Consider the following 18,977-nt stretch of genomic DNA (forward strand, 5'->3'; position numbering starts at 1 on the left):
GAGCCACCCCTGAGCCCCTGAGCCCATAGCAGCAGCTCCCAGTATAAACCAGTAAGGCCAGCACAACCTGAAGTCACTCCCAGTAGGTCCCAAGCCTCATCCCAGTATAAATCAGTAAGGCCAGCATCCCCAGAAGTTGCTCCCAGTGGAGTGCCAAGCATCCCCAAGCCCCCTTCCAGTATGAGGTAGTACACCTCAGTTTAATTCAGTAAAATCCAGAATATCCCAGTATAACCCTGTATAAACCACTACAACCCAGTCACCCCCAGAAGCACATCCCAGTACAACCCAGTATAACCCAGTCACCCCCAGCACCCCATCCAGATATAAACCAGTATAACTCACAGTTGGCCAGCGGGTCCTCCAAGCCAGCAGGGGGCACTCACACACCCCGGTTCCCTTTCCCAGTAGAACCCAGTACAAATCAGTAACACCCCCAGCACCTCATCTGAGTATAACCCAGTGTAACCCAGTCACTCCCAGTACGACATCCCAGTATAACCCAGTACAGACCAGTAACCCCCCAGAACCTCATCCCAGTACAAACCAGTATAACCCAGTACAACCAGTACACACAGCGCTAGGTCTTCCCGGACACTCACACATTCTCTCCCAGTATAACCCAGTGACCCCAGCTCCATCCCAGTACCCCCTGGACCACATCCCAACACAAACCAGTACAAACCAGTACAACCCACTCATAGTTGCAGGGGTCGGCCACCAAAAGGTGCTCGCACAGTGCCAGGTCCTCCCGGCCAGCAGGGGGCGCTGCAGCATGGCCGAGCACCCAGCCCTGGTGGTGCCACACCCCGTAGGATTTGGGGCTCACCCCCAGGCACTGCCCAATGAATGACAGCTCCAACAGCACCCTGAAACCTGTATAAACCAGTCTGGACCAGTATGGGCCAGTAGAAGTGGTAAAAAACAGTAAAAAACAGTAAACAACAGTGTAATGCAAACCAGTAGTAACCAGTACAAACCAGTATGTACAAGAAAAAAACAGTATGGACCACGATAAACCAGGAAAATAGGTAAAAACCAGTACAAACCAGTGAAAGCCCTTGTCTGTGTCAGGAGCCAAGCTGGCTGGGCCCGGTAACAAACCTGCTGCCCAAAGTCAGTAGAAATGTTACGACCCATTGCAAAGACATTAACACCCATCCCTGCACCCACCAAATGATTTGTAAAGACATGAGCACACATCTTTCCTCTCACATTGATGGTTCCTGTGCTGCTGACAGTCTTTTAAACCCAGCCTTCAGCCTGAGCTCTCTGCTGTTGCAGTTCCATGCACAGAGGTTGTTGTCTCTCAGCCCTTCCATGGGCAGGCCGGTGTTCAGCCATCTCCAGGACAGCAGGGCCCCAGCCCACGTCACTGTGCCCTTGGAAGACAAAAACCATCACTCCAAATGTCCCCTTCTCCTTCTTCCCAGGCATTTGGGCCTGCCAGTGGGGTTTGCTGCTGGGTGCCATAGGGAAAAGGAGACCCCTGTGACACTGTGGGGCACATGGAACCAAATATCCATTGTGACACTCCAGAACCAAGGAAACCCCTGTGACACTGTGGGACACCTTGGAACCAAAAGTCCATTGGGAGACACCTGGGCCATGTGGAGCCAAGGAACCATTGTGACACTGGGGAAACTCATGGCACCAAGGGGCCTCTGTGACATTGTGGGGCCTCATGGAACCTGTGAGCCATTGTGACACTGCATGGCCTTGTGGAACCAAGGAGACCACGGTGACACTGTGGGGCCACATGGAACCAAGGGTCAGTTGTGACACTTTGGAACTAAGGAGCTCATTGTTGAGTACAGCACTTCATGGAACCAAAAGTCCATTGCGACAGATCAAGGCCTCATAAACTCATGAAGAACACTGTGACTCCGTGGGACCCAATGGACCCAAGTCTCCATTGTGTCAGGGAGGCAAGGAGCCTTTGTGACACTGCAAGGCCTCAGGAAACCAGGGAGTCCAAAGGTCTGAAATAATCTTTGCAGGGTTCTACCTTGGGAAAGGGGAACCTCCTTGGTGGCACCTTGGGCAGGGTACACACCTGAGGAGTGTGTCTTTTTGCAGTGGGGAAACTTAGGACTTTTAGATTGCTGCTAAAAAAAACAGGAAAACCCCTTTTTTCCAGAGTGCAGGCAGTTCTCCAAGCAAAGCAGGTCCTAGGTGAGTGAGGACAGACAGGATGGGGTTGGGGAATGTGGAGCAAGGTTGTCCACACTGGCTCAGACCTCAAGGCACAGCTTCTGTGAGCAGGCCAGACCTCCTGAGGAGAGACCCTGCATCAATATCAATCACAGAATGCTGCAATCACCTCTGCTCTAAAGAGAATAGCAATGAAATACACCCTTCAGAATAGGAATGTGTATTTCTTAGAATCTCTTGGAAATATTTCTCCATAATTGGATTTGAAAATCTTCCTAATGAATGGCACCAGACCAGAGGGAAATCAAGGCAGAGCCATGGTTTGTCAGGAATTGCTTGATCCCAATCAGCACCATGATGCATTTGGTGCTGAGGCCTTGAACCTCAGGGCCTGAGAGGAGATTGCACAAACCTTTCCAGGAGTCCAAGTCAGAAGAAAAATCCAAAGTGTCTCAAAGCATTAATGGGTCTCACTGAGGTCCATCCCCAACACAGGCTCCTCATGGACTCCTTGGAGGAGAGAACTGGAGGCCAGGATTGCCCAAAAACCTCTCAGAGACTCAGAGAGGAAAGGAAAATCCAAAATACATTTAAAACCTTGAGTATCTCAAAGTATTAGTGAGTCTCACTGAATGTCAAAACAAAGCTCTCACGGGACTAATTAAAGTAGATAATTGGGGGCATCACTGCATAAACTACTAAAATAATTGGTGTAAAAAGGGAAACACCAAGTACCTTAAAAAATTAACCCTGAGTATCTTGAAAGATTAATGAACCCCATTGAGTGTTGTTACTGACAAAGGCTCTCGAGAGACTAATTAAAGCAGATAATTGGAGGCCAGGATTGCACAAAGCTCTCAGAGACTCCAAGGCAAAAGCAAAACCCAATGTCCTTGGAAAAACCTGCAGTCCCTGGGAGCATGAAGGAGCCCCCCAGAGCCATTCCTGACCAAGGCTCCCCAGGGACTCATCCCAGCAGATCCCTGAGGCCACTGGGATGTGGGGGGATGCTGAGGGCAGGACAAGGGGTGCCAGTGGCCAGCCTTGCTGGGGCTGTGTCAGGAGGCCCCAGTGGCTCAGGACAAGGTGTCTCCTCCCAGCCCTTGGTGGCACAGACCCTGCTGTGCCCCAGGGCACCAAGACTTGGCTTCTCTTTGTCCCCACCTGTCATCTCTGCCTCCAATTTCCTGCTCTGACTGGAACCTGGGGACACTTTCTCAGTTGTGTCCCTCAGTGGGACTCATTAAATCTTCAAGAAACTTTGGAGTTTGGTTCTGACTATAATTTCTTGAGAAGTTTCTTCAGCTCTCTCTCAGGGATTGATGTTCAGGGCCTCAGCACAAACCCCAAGAGGGTCATTAAAATCCTTGTGCTGTGTCTGTGCTGATGAGCTGGGCTGGGCTCCTAGCACAGAAGACGATCCTGGCAAACAAGAAGAGCTTCAAAAACACATTTCTCTTGATGAGCAGCTCTTCTCCCAGCCTAACAGGGCTGGGGCACTGCCTGCAGCCACCCCAGCCACAGCACAGAGGCACAGAGAGCTTCAATCAGTCAGGGCTGGGAAGATGCTCACAAGTGCCTGGGGCAGAATCACTCCCAGCCCTTGACACAGGAAGCCTCTGGCTGCAGGATAATGCAGCTGCAGCTCCTGCACTGATCTCCTAAAGCTGCAACATCCCAGTGCCTGCAGACTGTGTGAGTACATTCTCTGATGATCTCTTGTGTAGAGCAGCCAGGGGTGCCCAGGGCTGTGGTGCAGAGCAGGGTCCTGCAGCCCAGGGCGCTGTGCTGGGGCAGGGACTCTGCTGCCTGCCAGGGACAGCTCTCAGCCAGCCCTGGGAGCTGCTCCCAGCACTGGGGGACAAGGAGTGGGTGGAAGGAGACAGCTGGTAAGGCTTGGGAAAAAAAGTGTTCTGCTTATGGGGTGAGGATGCTGCATTGTTCAGGACTGCTCCCAGCATAACATTTAACTCCAGAATAGTTCTAGGTAGATTACACAGAGAGCACAGTGAGGCAGGGGCTGCATAAGGGAAAATCCAGATTCTGTAATTTACTGCTCTGGGTTGCCTAGAATGGAAATTGCATATAGATATTAATCTCTTCAGGGTGGGAAAAATAGAAAATCTTTTTCTGGAATATTAATAAACAGGCATTGACAGAAATCAGCACAGGGTCCCTCACAGGCAGCATCAGTGTCACTTTTCCAGCCTCCTCAGGGTTACTATGATCTTACCATCAGAGCCTGCAGAGGCAGAGCCGACCCTAGGCAGTGCCCTGTGCTGGGAGGGGTCTGCAGGGCAGAGCTGAGCCCCCAGGGCTGGGCTGGGCTCTGGCAGCACTGGCAGGGCCCAGCCCTGGGCACAGGGAAGCAGCTGCTGGCAGGGACAGCTCCAGGCAGCAGAGCCCTGGCCAGGCAGTGGGGGGAAAGTGCCACCAAGCTGGGCTGGGATATTTCAAGTCCTCTCCAAACTGAACTATTCCATTATTACTTTTCTTACAGATCGCCATGGCAAGACAAAACAAATGTCCAACAGCAGCTCCATCAGCCACTTCCTCCTGCTGCCATTGGCAGACACGCGGCAGCTGCAGCTCCTGCACTTCTGCCTCTTCCTGGCCATCTCCCTGGCTGCCCTCCTGGCCAACGGCCTCATCATCAGCGCCGTAGCCTGCGGCCACCACCTGCACACCCCCATGTTCTTCTTCCTGCTCAACCTGGCCCTCAGCGACCTGGGCTCCATCTGCACCACTGTCCCCAAAGCCATGCACAATTCCCTCTGGGACACCAGACACATCTCCTATGAAGGATGTGCTGCACAAGCCTTTTTCTTTCTGTTCTTCATCTCAGCAGAGTATTTCTTCCTGACCATCATGTCCTACGACCGCTACGTGTCCATCTGCAAACCCCTGCACTACGGGACCCTCCTGGGCAGCAGAGCTTGTGCCCACATGGCAGCAGCTGCCTGGGCCAGTGCCTTTCTCTATTCACTGCTGCACACGGCCAATACATTTTCTCTGCCCCTGTGCCAGGGCAATGCCCTGGGGGGATTCTTCTGTGAAATCCCACCCATCCTCAAGCTCTCCTGCTCCAAATCCTATCTCAGGGAACTGCGGATCATTGCTGTTAGTGTCTGTTTGGTATTTGGTTGTTTTGTGTTCATTGTTTTCTCCTATGTGCAGATCTTCAGGGCTGTGCTGAGGATCCCCTCTGAGCAGGGAAGGCACAAAGCCTTTTCCACCTGCCTCCCTCACCTGGCTGTGGTCTCCCTGTTTGTAAGCACTGCAGTGTTTGCCTACGTGAAGCCCCCCTCCATCTCCTCCCCATCTCTGGATCTGGCAGTGTCAGTTCTGTACTCAGTGGTGCCTCCAACCCTAAACCCCCTCATCTACAGCCTGAGAAACCAGGAGCTCAAGGCGGCAATGTGGAGAATGATAACTGGATGTTTTCAGGAAAATTAAACTGCTTTCCAATTTCTGCATATCGCTTGTAATAAACGTTGCCTCTGCTTCTTGTTGGTTTACTTGTTGGTTTGTTCTTTTCTTTCCTTTGTTTTAGCATTTCAATAAAGTCTACAAAGAAATGTCATTGCTTGTGCCGAAATTTCAATTTGCTTTTCTCCATCCCTTCTGTGACCCGTAGACTGTGTAAATGAGGGGCTGTGCTCCTGGTAACTCAAAAGAAACGAAAGAATCTCTCTGTCTGCAAAGTTTTCTCCAGACATGCCCCTTCTGTTCCCTTCTCTAGAGCTGCAGCAGCAATGTCTGTGTGCAGAGCTGGGGCAGATCAGTGCTGGCACAGCAGCTGTGCCCAGCAGCAGCAGCTTTTGGTGTTGCCAGTGCTGCTCCCGTGCCACTGCCCCGCTGCCCTCCTGGCCCTCGTGTTGCTGCAGGGCCTGAGTGCTCTCAGGGCCGGGCACAGCCCTGGGGGTGGCAGTGCTGGGGCTGCAGCAGGGACAGGCCATGGGCACTGCTGGGGCAGCGCTGACGCCTCAGGGCAGAGCCTGGGGGCTCCAGGCTCCTTGGCCAGGCTCTCTCCACAACACTTGGCCAGCCCAATGCTGAGCACAGAAAAGCCCCGGGAGCAGCCCCAGGCTGGCCGTGGGCAGGCTGGGGGCAAACAGCATGGCTGGTGCTCTGCAAGCTCCCTGCAAAGGTGAGACCCTGGCAAGGAGCAGCAGAGCAGGGGCTGATCCATCCCCACTGTGCTGGACACCCCAGGGCAGCGTCCCAGAGCGTCCTCATGCACCTGCCAACAACATCCCCCCTCTGCAGCCCTGGCCTCTCCCCCAGCTCACACAGGAGCCGCATCCTTGCAGGCACACACACGGCAGCACTGGCTCAGGAGCCCCTGTTTGCATTGCACACAGCAGGCTCAGCACCCCCATGGTGCTGCTGTGGGGACATGGAGCTGAGTGAGCACAAATGCCATCAGCCCCTGGGGCCAGCAAGGGCTGGGGGACGGCAGGGAAACCACTCAGCTTTGTTGTGGCCTCTGAAATCAGCCAGAAAGTTTGTTCCCATGGGCTGTGAGTTTCCTGTCCCACTGCAGACATTGTTGCTCAGAGCCAGGGCTGCCTGCCAGGCGCCCTCAAAATGCCCTGAGTATTTCCTTGCCTTCACCTTTGCTTTCTTTCCTCTTTCTTGATCCAGATTTTTTCCTCTTTCCCATCCCTGTCCCCTCCCTTGTAAACAGCCCATCCCTGATTGCCATTTGCTCTCTGGCCCCACTCCCCATTTCAATTCCTGAGCTGGCTCCATGGGAACATCCCTTGGAGAGCAGGATCATCCTCCAAGTGCTTCAGGGATTGTCTGCAGGCTCCTGCAGTTCCTCGTGCTGCTCCCTTGCCAGAGGCACCACAGGCCAGGGGGGCACATCTGGGCTGCTGTGTCTGGGTGTGGGGCTCCCTGTTCTGGGCAATAAGGAAGGGCTGGAGAGGCTCTGCAGGACTGACAGGATGGGCTTTGGGGCTGTGTGGAGAAGCTGAGGGACCTGGGCTGCTGGAGCTTGTGAAGAGGAGGCCCAGGGCTCATCCTGCAACTGCTCCATGGTTGGTTTCAGAGAATCACAGAATCAGCAAAGCTGGAAAAGACCTTGGAGATCATCAAGTCTGATGATCTGACCACCCCAATGAGCACATGCACTGACCACCCTCACTAACCTCACCAATTGGCCATTCCCCAATGACCACAATCTCTGACTACAACCACTGACCACACTCCAATTAAAACCCAACTGACCCCATCCACTGACCACAAACCCTCACCACACCCCCACTGACCACCTGCATCAACCACATTCACTTTCCACACCCACTGATCACACTCACAGACCACCTCCACTGACTACACCCCAATGGCCACCGGACCACTTCCACTGACACCTTCCCACTGACACCTTCCCACTGACACCTTCCCACTGACACCTCACACTGACTAGCCACCTGACATTACCTGACCACACCCATTCACCACAGCCAGTGACCACACCCCCCTGACCACACCCACTGCGAAGACACCAATGCCCACACCCCCCGGCCACATCCAACTGACCACCCAAGTGACCACACCCACTGATCAAACCCACTGACCACTCGATATGGCCACACCCATTGACCACACCCCACTGACCACAACCACTTACCACACCCAGTGCCCACACCAACTGACCACACCAAGTGACCATGCAACTGACCATTGCTGATTATATCACAACTGATCATCTCACAACTGACCACACCCACGGACCACAACCCACTGAATTCTCCCACTGACCACACCCACTGCCCACTCCTGACCACAATCCACTGACCACTCAACTGAACAAAGTGACTGAGCACCTGAGTGGCCGTACCCTGACTGATCACATGCCACTGACCACACCAACTTACCACCCCTTTACTGACCACATCCACTGCCCAGACACCAATGCCCACACTGCCACTGACCACAGCCACTGATCACCTCCCACTGACCACCCTGTCCTGGTTTGAAAGACAGCTGTCTACTAGGGAAAGCAGGGCCTTCCCTTGAAATGGAGAAAGTAAATCCCTCCCTCTGAATTAGTATCATTTTGAAATGAAGGGGCTGTCAGGCAAAGATATGGGGATAGGAATAACAGTTCTTTACTAATATATATATAACAAGGCAAAACAAAACAACAACTATGAAATTAACAACAAACAGAACAGGAACCCAGTAACAGTTCTCTGTTCTCTTGGCTGCTGACTTTTCCCCTCTGGTGCAGTTACCCTCCCAGCTGGCAGTGAGCTCTGGCAGGTTCCTGGTGAACAGGGGCAGATCCTGCACAGCTGCAGAGGCACTGGGGTGATGGTGGCTGTGTCCCAGATGGGAAGGGTGGAGGAGAGGCTGTGCTCACGAATCCTTGGAGCAGTGTCAGTCCCAGTGCCCCAACAGGATGCTTGGAGATAGCAAACTGAAGCAGGAGAGCGTCCTAGCAGGGGTGTGGGGTCCAACACCAGAAGAGGCAGCTCCTGGCGTTGGGATAGCAGGGTGAGGTTTTCCAGTGGCCTTTCTCCTCCAATAGCCAAAGCAAGCGAGTGCCAGCAACAGCCCCCCACCCTCCTTTACCCTCTTCTCATCTCACACTGTTCCCCCCCCTCCACCCCTGCCCTCCAAGAGAAACTCCTAAAGAAACCAGGGAGTCTTTCCCTCCCCCATCTCAAAGTCTCAAGGACCTAGCCAGCAGTGATCCTTAGCATATCAGTGGGAAAAAATTCCACAGGCAGAGAGGGAAGGGAAAAAACAACTCCCAACACCTCTTTACCCATGGGTTCTTCTGTTCTGGGGGTCTCTGTGGTGGTCCCTGGTGGTCGTGGACCCCTATGTTCCAGTCGGCCCGGCTGAGTTGACAGGACATTGAAGCTGGTGAACTTCTGTGGAAGGAGCAGAAACCCTAACAGAGCCTCCTTGCAAAGCTATCCCTTAGATAAGAAATTGCTTACTTAGAATGACTAATACTAGAAATATTTCCCCCCTTTGCAAACCTCACTTTATCTCCCTGTGATATAATTGGTCCATTTTCAATCCCCTTAGCAATTGGTCCCTTTTCTCTAAAATCCCTAAGTAGTTGGTCCGTTTTACAATCCCCTAAATTATTGGTCTGTATTCAAGACACCCTGACCCTACAAAAGCCCCCGTTAGTACCTTGTCCATTGAATTGCTGCCTGGGACCCCTTCGTGGAAGAAATAAAGTGTCTGTGGAATCTCCCTGCAGCTTCCTCGGTCTCCTTCCTCTGCTGGCCAAAGGTACTTTGGAAGCAAGGCTCAAATCACAACATGGGCTGAAGGCCTGGACTCCAGGCATTGCTTGCATCCTCGTACCTCGTGGCTGAAATCTGCCTGAGACACCAGGAAAGGCTGTTCCTTGTGGGACATCTTATCCGGGCACGTTGTGGCAGCTCGGGGCCCAAACCCCAAAGCCCCGACAGCTACAAACTTCCAGTTCCCCTTCTTATACAACAGGCATTGTGCAGTTTCCAGAGGCCAAGGGTTCTGGAGAATAAGGGTTGTGTCAGCTCACTTGTGTGGGCAATTTATCATCTGGTAACATGAGGTCACAGAGTGGGCTATGACATCACAGAGTGGGCTATGTGAGGTCACTGAGCAGCTATGGCATAGAGCAGACAATGACATCACAGAGCAGGCTGTGACATCACTGGGCTGCTTTGTGACATCACAGCAGGGCTGTGTGACATCACAGCAGGGCTGTGTGAGATCACTGGGTTGGTCACTCTGCCCCAGCCCCCCCTCACAGTTTCCCCAGACAAGTCCAATGCTGTTCATGCCCAGCAGGGTCCCCTGTCCCCCGGGATCCCCCTGCTCCACCTGGAGCCACAGCCTCCCCCAAGGATGTTCCACAAATCAACCCCAGAGCCTGACACGGGGACAAGGGGCCAGGGCTGTGTGACCAGGACATCAAGGCCGTGGATTATCCAGGTCACTGGGGCCTGGTTTGGGTTGCCCAGGGCAGGAAAGATGTCTGGCAGCTGGAGCAGGGTGAGGGAAGGGCCTCCAAGGTGGGGCTGGAGCCCTTTGGCTGTGAGGAGAGGCTGAGGGAGCTGGGCTTGTCCAGCCTGGAGCAGGGAAGGCTGAGGGGCTCCTCATGCCAGCCTGGCAGTGCCACCCAGGAGCTGATGGAGAACACAGAGCCAGGCTCTGCACTGGGGGGTCTGGAGGGGACAAAAGTCAATGGGTGGAAGGGGAATGAGGGGAGATCAGACAGGACATGTGGAAAAACTTTGTTCCCATGGGCTCAGACAGGTTCTGAGATGCTGCCCCATCCCTGGCTTTGGGATTTTCCAATCCACACCAAATCAAGGCTTGAACCACTTGGTCTGATCCAGTTTCTGACAGGTTTGGCTGCAGACTTGCTGAGGTCCCTTCCAACCTCAGCTCCCTGATGATCCCAGGACAATGCTGCTCCCGATTTTGGAATGGGCTGGAGCAGATGTTTATAGGACAGGAGCCCTCTGGGACTGTAGGGGACCTGCAGCTTGCAAGGTGCACGAGCACATCTCATTAGCTGGGGCATTTGAGTACTTTAAGAAATGTCAAAATTTCCCACCAAAAGAGAAGAGAAATTTCCTGGATGTGTACTGATTGCAGGACAAGAAATACTGATCTTCCCCTGTACCTGTGTTACCAATACACTGTCTATTATTTCATGTCCCTCTTCATTTGGGTGTTTCCACCTCTCCTGTTTAAATGGCCATGTCTAAGGACATCTCTTCCCTAGACCAGCTGGCCTTGCCAGCTCCTATGGCCTTGCCATTGCTCCCAGATTTCCTCCTCCCATTGTTCTCTGGTCATTCCACATTAGTCAACATCTTAATTGTGTCTACATCTATCACAGAATCACCCTTTCTAATGTCTGTGTCTAAAACTGTTCCTGTATGAAAATCCCTTGTTCATGGTGGATACATCAGATACTGCTTTGACATTGCACAGAGCTGAGGGAAGAATTTTGAAGTTTACTGAATTTTATCATTTGTATTTTTTTTATGTTGGCCAAGAAGAGAAACCTTCTGTGCCTCTGAGTCTCACCACTTGCTGACCCCCAAAGGACACAAACCTGATGAGTTGTGGTTCCCACTGCAGTGCTGGCACTTGCACCTCCCTCCATCCCCACAGCAGAGCTCCCTTGTCCTACAAAGTCCCTGGCAATGCAGGGATGAGGGAAACAGGACAGGCTGTGGGGATCAGGGGCAGGGCACAGCCAGGGATTTGGGGTGGTTGTGAGCCCAGGGCAGGTCCCAGCCCTTGGCCTTGGTGAACCTCATCCAATTGTCCTGGGCCCACGGCTCCAGCCTGTCCAGATCCCTCTGCAGAGCTTCCTGCCCTGCAGCACAGCCACACTCCCACCCAGCTTGGCCTCACCTGGACACTGACTGAGGGTGCCATCCATGGCCTTGTCCACATCAGCAATAAAGAGATTTCACTGCCCTGGCCCCAATCCTGAGCCCTGGGGACACCCCTGGATGTGACTCCATTGCCCAGCACTCCTTGGCCTGGATTTCTGTTTTTTATGGAGCTGTGCCTGCCTTTGGTTTTTGCTCGCAAGAAATGAACATCCCTCTGTGTCTCAGGCAGCTCCTTCTCCAAGGAAAGCAGGTGGGAGTTGGTGCCAAGGAGCTGAAAGCTGCAGGCACAGCCTGGAGGGGAGGGAGCTCAGATTTGCACAAGGCTGCTCTGAGTGCCAGGGGTTGGATGGGGGAAATGGTGGGGTGGGGGTAGGGACAGAGTGTGATTGATTGTCACCCATAAAGGGTCTTGACTTTCATATTTTTTCAGACTGCATTAGGAGGTTCTTGGGATCAATATCAACTAGAGATTGCTGGTATCAGTGTATAGACTAGAAAAGAATCAACAGGAAAATAAAAGATATTCTGTCATTCTTTTTAAAATGTAATGGATTCATTTCCAGTGTGGAATGTGGCTATGAAAGCCCTGCCTGGGCTGTGCCAAGCACGACAGACAAGCCCTGACCCCATCTCTTGGGAACGTGGACCCGTGGCCTCACAGGATGCTCGTGGCTGTCCCCAAGCATTGGAGTCTGGGGTGGGAATGGTGAGGGCAGGAGAGCAGCAGGAGCCCTCCAGAGCTCTGTGGGGTGGGAGAGGAGGTCACCAGCCCTGGGGCTGGAAGGAAATGGTGTCTTCTCATGGGCCTCAGTGGGAGGGACAGCAGCCACAGCCAGGGGACACAAATCTCATTGCTGCTGGCAGGGGGGTCCCAGCCCCCCAAGGCCTTTGGTCACCCCAGTGCAGCTCTCCGAGCCTGGCCTAGGCCTGTGCTGGTTGCCTGACAGACTATACCTGATGCCTTTAGTTTTAAGTGTTCCTATTCTCCTTGGATGTGCTTTTCTGATGTGCTAGGGTAATGAAGACAAAACAGTCCTATTCTAGTTAAGAACTCAAGGACAGTTTCTCCAAACTTCAGGCCCTAAGCACAAACAACATGGAAATGTGGAGGGTGGGTTCATGCAAATGAACCAAAACCTATAAAAGTGTAAGATTTTGTGACCAATTCCTCCTTTCCTTCCATCTCGGAGTCATCCAGGCAGGGGTCACGACTGTGGCACTTGTATTGCTGGGGTGTGGCTTTTGGAGGCCTTTCGTGGCCTCACAATAAATACCCATTTTATTCCCTTTAACTCTGTGTGTAGCCTCTGTTCCAGCCCCTCAAGGCATCAGAGCTGGCGACCCAGAGGGGACAGTGAAGGCATCTGGAAAACCCCCTGGACTGAAGTTCTGCCAGCAGCCCCGGAAAGGCCCAGCAGAGCTCCAGAGGTATCAGAGCCAAGAACCCTGGGGACAGAGGCATGTGAGTGACCGAGTAAAATGGTATTCTGTTTAGCATCTGGGTTAGGTGCTAGGAGGGTTTGTGGATTATAATTTTGTAAATTGTAACTTTGTTTGGGGAACCTTAGAGTTCCAAGTAGAATTGTTTTGCTCTTTATCCCTCTTCTTAAAGAGCAGGTTTAAATTGCAGCATCTAGAGCCAGAAGGCGGCGTAGCATTTGTGCTGTGACTCTGAGAGTTGTGAGTTCTACCCCGACTCTCTGTTTGTGTCTCTTTGTCGGAGAAGGGAGACGCGGACACCAATTCGGTCATCAGCAAAGTCTCGTTTATTGATACGCAGAGTGGCGATTAAATACAGTGCTTAATTAGCTCATGCATAGTGCAAAATCTGAGCTCATCATTGGTCTAGCTGTGCGGCTTAGCTAAGCACTTCGGCATTCATGTTTTTCTCAATTCTGCGTGTCTTCCTTATCTCAAGGACACTGTATCCGTGAGACTGAGGCCCACTTTGCTAGCTTTACTAAGTTGATCTGACTATGGCCTTTTTCTTCCAGCTATTCCTGCACCAGGCTCTCTACACTTCCCCCGTTTTCTTTTTGAGCTAGAAGAGTGGCATGCCAAGCTTTGCTGACAGTCTTTTGAATAAAATTTTGTAAGCAAGTTATCAAGCAAGGTAGCAGTAAAGCTAAGCACAAGAATATATCTAACACCATAATAGCATACTTAATAATGGTTCGAATCCATCTTCCAAGACCTAGGCTTTTTAACCACTCGTCAATGCCCCAACCATCTTCTTCTTTTAGGTTGTGTAATTTCTGCTGCATGTTTTGTATCTTTTTGTGGATGGACTCAGAGTGGTTAGATAAATTCATGCAGCACATTCCCTTGAACTCCTTGCAACCATACTGGCAACCTTACTAGGCAGGTTTTAAAAGGATTTTGTACTCCCCCTAGACTTAAGCAGATTGATTCTTGCTTTGTTATGTTAGCGAATGTTACCCATACGTTCTCCTGAGGCGCATGCTGCATTGAAAAAGATTTTGTGCGAGCAAAGTTAGCAAGCATAAGCAGTGCAATGATCATCATTTTGATTTCTTTGGCGGCCTATTCTTTTTACGCCCTGTATTGCTCCCTGTTATCTGTAGTTGTTTCACCTCTTCTATACTTTGATTTAATACTTCCTCTGGGTCTGTACCGGGCTTAATTGGTCCTACCTGAGGCCAAGGCAGGTGTGGGACTTTATGTCTGCATCTTGCAGCGATTTGCATAGATGTGCTGCCTCTTAATCCAGTTGGTAAATTAAACACTGTTTTCTGTTCCACCCACGAGCAGTCCCCACAGCCCCCGCACTTTAGGGCTACCTAGGCTTTACACCATGACCCCCCACACGCACAACAAGGACGGCTGCTGAGAGGCTGTTCTTCTTGGTGGGCGTGGCTCTCAATCCAATCAGCCCAATTCGGTGGTGGCTGCCTTAGCGCCTCACGGGCAGCGCTGTTATAGCGTCCCAACTTATCCATTCTAGTACCCGTGTCTCCCGCGTTTTCTTTTGTAGCTGTGTGAGTGCACCGAGTAGGTGGTTGGCAGTACTCTAGATGGTAAGATCGATGGGTGAGGAGATATCTCGGCGGGAGACAAACCTCTCATCGATGCAGCGTATAATACCCTTGAGGGCTTCATGTTGTTGTGGGGTCACGGTTACGGGTGCGGTTGGGTCAGTTCCTTTAAGTAGTGGCCTGAGGGAGTCTAACAAGGAGTTGGGTATCCCAACAATCGGCTTGAGCCATTGCAGATCTCCTAGCAGTCGCTGTGCCTCATTTAGAGTGGTGATTTTTGTTGCAAGCTGGAGCTTCTGCGGCCGTACGATTTGGTTTGTAATAGACCACCCTAAGTACTTCCATGGTGTGGATTGCTGTATTTTTTCTTGAGCTATTATGAGGGATGCCTTTGCTAGGGCACTTTGAATTTCCTGCATCTGAGTGTCTGTAAATGCTGATTCTTGAGCAAAGAGGATATCATCTATATAATGATAAATAATTGTGTTGGGCCACTGTATCCTCAATGGTTGTAATGCGGCATCAACATACAGTTGGCACAGGGTAGGCGAGTTTTTCATTCCTTGTGGAAGAACAGTCCATTCATACCGTTTATCAGGTTCTTCTCTGTTTATTGCTGGTAGGGTGAACGCAAATCTTTTAGTATCTTGAGGGTGTAAGGCAATAGTGAAGAAGCAGTCCTTTAGATCAATGATTAGAAGAGGCCAATGCTGTGGGAGCATTGCTGGGTTGGGGAGGCCTGGCTGTAATGCCCCCATTGCCTCCATCTGATTATTTACTGCTCTTAAATCATGTAGAAGACGATATTTTCCTGACTTCTTTTTGATCACAAAAATTGGCGTGTTCCATGGGCTTGTCGAGAGTTTCAAATGTCCTTGTTGGAATTGTTCTTTTACTAGTTGATGTGCTTGTATTAGACTTTCCCTTTTTAGAGGCCATTGCTTAACTATTACCGGTTCATTGGTAGTCCAGGTGATTGGGATTGGGAAAGTCCAAGCAATGGCAATTACCCCAAAGGGTGCTCGTTGGATAAAACGACCTCCATCTGAGCCAAGATGTCCCTTCCAATCAAGCAATGTACCGATGGTGGTAACGCAACTACGGACAACACAGTCACCAAATCTTGCCCATCTATAGTGACCCTTACTGGAGGTGTTTTTCTAGCGAGGGTGAATCCTCCGACGCCTGTGACGGTATCCGTGGTTTGCAGTGATGGCCAGTTGTGGGGCCATTTTTCTGGAGAGACAATGCTGGTATCTGCCCCAGTGTCTAGGAGTCGCATTATTTCTATTGTCTCTCCTGCATAGGTTAGTTTCACCTCCTTTTTGGGTCTGGTATGGAGATCCATTGTGAGCATAGCAATACCTGATGATCCGAATCCTTGGTCTCCACGTGGGGTTTGTCTTTGTGGTTGAACACCCCGGCTCAACTGTGGAAGTGGAATAAATTGAGCAATACGCTGACCTGCCTCAATTGTCAGAGGAGGAAAAGGAGTATAAACCATTATTTGTATTTCTCCCGTGTAGTCTGCATCGATGACACTTGGTAGCACAAACAGTCCTACAATGGAGCTCGACGAGCGTCCCACTATTAGTCCTCCATGAGCTTGTCCTTTGATATTTATCGGGCCATAAACTCCCGTTGGGACTTTGACGGAGCGAGCTGTCATCAAAGATGTTTTTACTGCGGCTGCCAGGTCGAGTCCTAGGCTCCCTGCTGTGGCTGGTTGTAGACAGGAGATGGCGCTGGTGTCACGGCGGCTACTTGTGACCGGGGCCAATATGGTGGCGGCCGCCGGGGGCTGATCGGCGGCGCCTGTCGGGCCGCGCCGCATCCACCCGCATCTGTAGCAGCGCGTCGAGGGAGGCCGGTGGTCGTTTGATGTGGCTGGGGCCGCCGTAGAGGCACGGAGCGGAGCAAGAGCGGCTAACACCTGTGATTGTGTGGACTCGGCTTGTTTCTGCAGTCCCAAGCCTAATTCTTTTAGTGTATTAACCAAGAAAACCTGCGCCCCTGTCATATACTCTGGGACTCCTGCCTTTTCAATAGCAGCAGCAGCCTTATCTACAAAGTCCCTAAAGGATTTATTTCTTCCCTGTTTTATCCCCATATACATGGGTATGCCTGAGTTATCTTTGACCTGATTGATGGCACTCCTTACTAGACGCATGGCTTCCCTAACCTTGTCGGGTCCCGAAATCATTTGAGCTTCTGTCCTGCGGTATTGACCCAATCCCATCAGTTCGTCTATGGTAATTCCAGCTAACGGATCTCCCGGGCCCCTCTGTGTTGCAACTGACTCCTGAACAAGAGCTTGCCAGTGGGCGTTGAATAGCAACTGCTGATGTTGCGTGAAAATCAGTTTCACTATACTTCTCATATCATTTGGCAACAGCAGGTATGTATCGAACAAGAAATCTAGCATCTGCTTAGCTGGCTCACTCTGGAAACCAAACTGACTCACTGTCTGTCTTAGCTGGGCTAGCAGCTTCCAGTCGGGAGGCGAATACGCTCCCACTTGGACGGCTTGTCCCTGTTGATTTATTCCCTGTGTATACGTGACGGGGAAAACCCAGGTTTTCGCTGCGTCAACAGCGCTCTCGTCCCCAGTCTCCAAGCCGTGTCTGGCTAGCATACTCCACGCCTCCCCCCGCCGTCTTGCCATCTCCTCCCACAGGTCGCTTTCCGCCCTAGGGACCGGAGCTGGCTCCACGGTGGGCTTAGGGGCGGTAGGCTCAGACTGGCAAGGGGATTTTTCGCCGCCGGTCTGGGGCCCTTCGCTGTCGGAAGGCGGGGTTACTCCGCCTTCTGCAATTGTCTCCGCCGCCGCGGCGGAATCCTCCTCAAGCTCTTTTAAGGGGGGTGCCGAGGGCCAAGCGCAGCTGGCCATGTCTGTCATTCCTGCCGCCTCCCCAGAGATAGGTATTTCTACTCTGGTCGTGCTGGGTGCTCGGGGCTCATTATCACCATACTGAGCATTCCTTTTATATGCCTCTACTGCCTCCCGAGCCGCCCTTCTCTCTGCTTGCTGCTTTAGCAGCGCGTTGTGAACTACCCGCCAGATCTTCCCCAGCTTTTTTGCTGTTTTATCATCCTCTAATACCGCCTCCCACAGTGCATCCCCTAACTTACGCCACTCATTTAAATCATGCACGGTGTGAGGATTAGAGAATAAACCTTTAGCATAACCCCAGACTAACAACCCCGGTATGTCCTTCCTGGGATTAATCTCTTTTAACCCTAACTTATCTATATGTGCTATAAATAAATCATATGCTGCTTGCCTGTCCATTTTTTGTCGTCAGCGCTGTTGCAACTCTCCGGCTTCGGCAGCACGTATGGCCCAGGACCACCTTTATGGCTCCTGGGGGTGTCTTCCCTACGTCGTTTGACACCGACCCGGTTGCAGCAGGCCCCAACTCTACTTCACCGACCGTGGCGCGTTCTCCCCCGTTTTCTGAAACTGTTTTCTTTTCAGCGACGGAGGCACGTCGGGGTTCACCATTTGTCGGAGAAGGGAGACGCGGACACCAATTCGGTCATCAGCAAAGTCTCGTTTATTGATACGCAGAGTGGCGATTAAATACAGTGCTTAATTAGCTCATGCATAGTGCAAAATCTGAGCTCATCATTGGTCTAGCTGTGCGGCTTAGCTAAGCACTTCGGCATTCATGTTTTTCCCAATTCTGCGTGCCTTCCCTATCTCAAGGACACTGTATCCGTGAGACTGAGGCCCACTTTGCTAGCTTCACTAAGTTGATCTGACTATGGCCTTTTTCTTCCAGCTATTCCTGCACCAGGCTCTCTACAAACCTCAATTATACTAAAACACTTACTCTCAAATTTTATCCATCCCAAATTATACAACTGTAATACTTTACTTGGATGGTATTTAGTTTCAATAATTTTTGTAATCATCTTTAATACTTCTGATTGTATTCATTTATAATTGTTACTATTAAAAATTTGTTGTTACTTTTAATTTTTGTTGTTTGTTTAATTAGAAAAATAGAAAACCATTCATAACATTTGTATATTCTTAAATATATGCACTTTGATTGTTTCATCTCCAATACTTTAATTGTCATCTCCAATACTTTGATTGTATTCATTTTGTTACTATTTAAAAATTTACTATTAAATTTAATCTTGTTGCTTGATAAATTGGAAAAAATAGAACATCATTCATAACACCAGGTAAGCAGTGATGGTCGAATAAACGTCCTTATCCCAATTCACAAACTCTGCGGAGACAGTCAGTCTCACAGATAACCGTCTGGTCCTTGTAGATAACCACCAGTGAAATCTGGAAGTCTGCTCCTTGAGATTGGCAGCACTGATCAAACAAAGGCAGGAAGGGCTATCGGGAAGACTGATATTGCAAGCTGGTATCCATGCAGCTTACTTGGAAAACATAACATAGCATAATATAACAAGGTGATTTTAAACA

Source organism: Sturnus vulgaris, chromosome 30, assembly GCF_052056855.1.
Source record: "Sturnus vulgaris isolate bStuVul1 chromosome 30, bStuVul1.hap1, whole genome shotgun sequence".
Taxonomy (NCBI): domain Eukaryota; kingdom Metazoa; phylum Chordata; class Aves; order Passeriformes; family Sturnidae; genus Sturnus; species Sturnus vulgaris.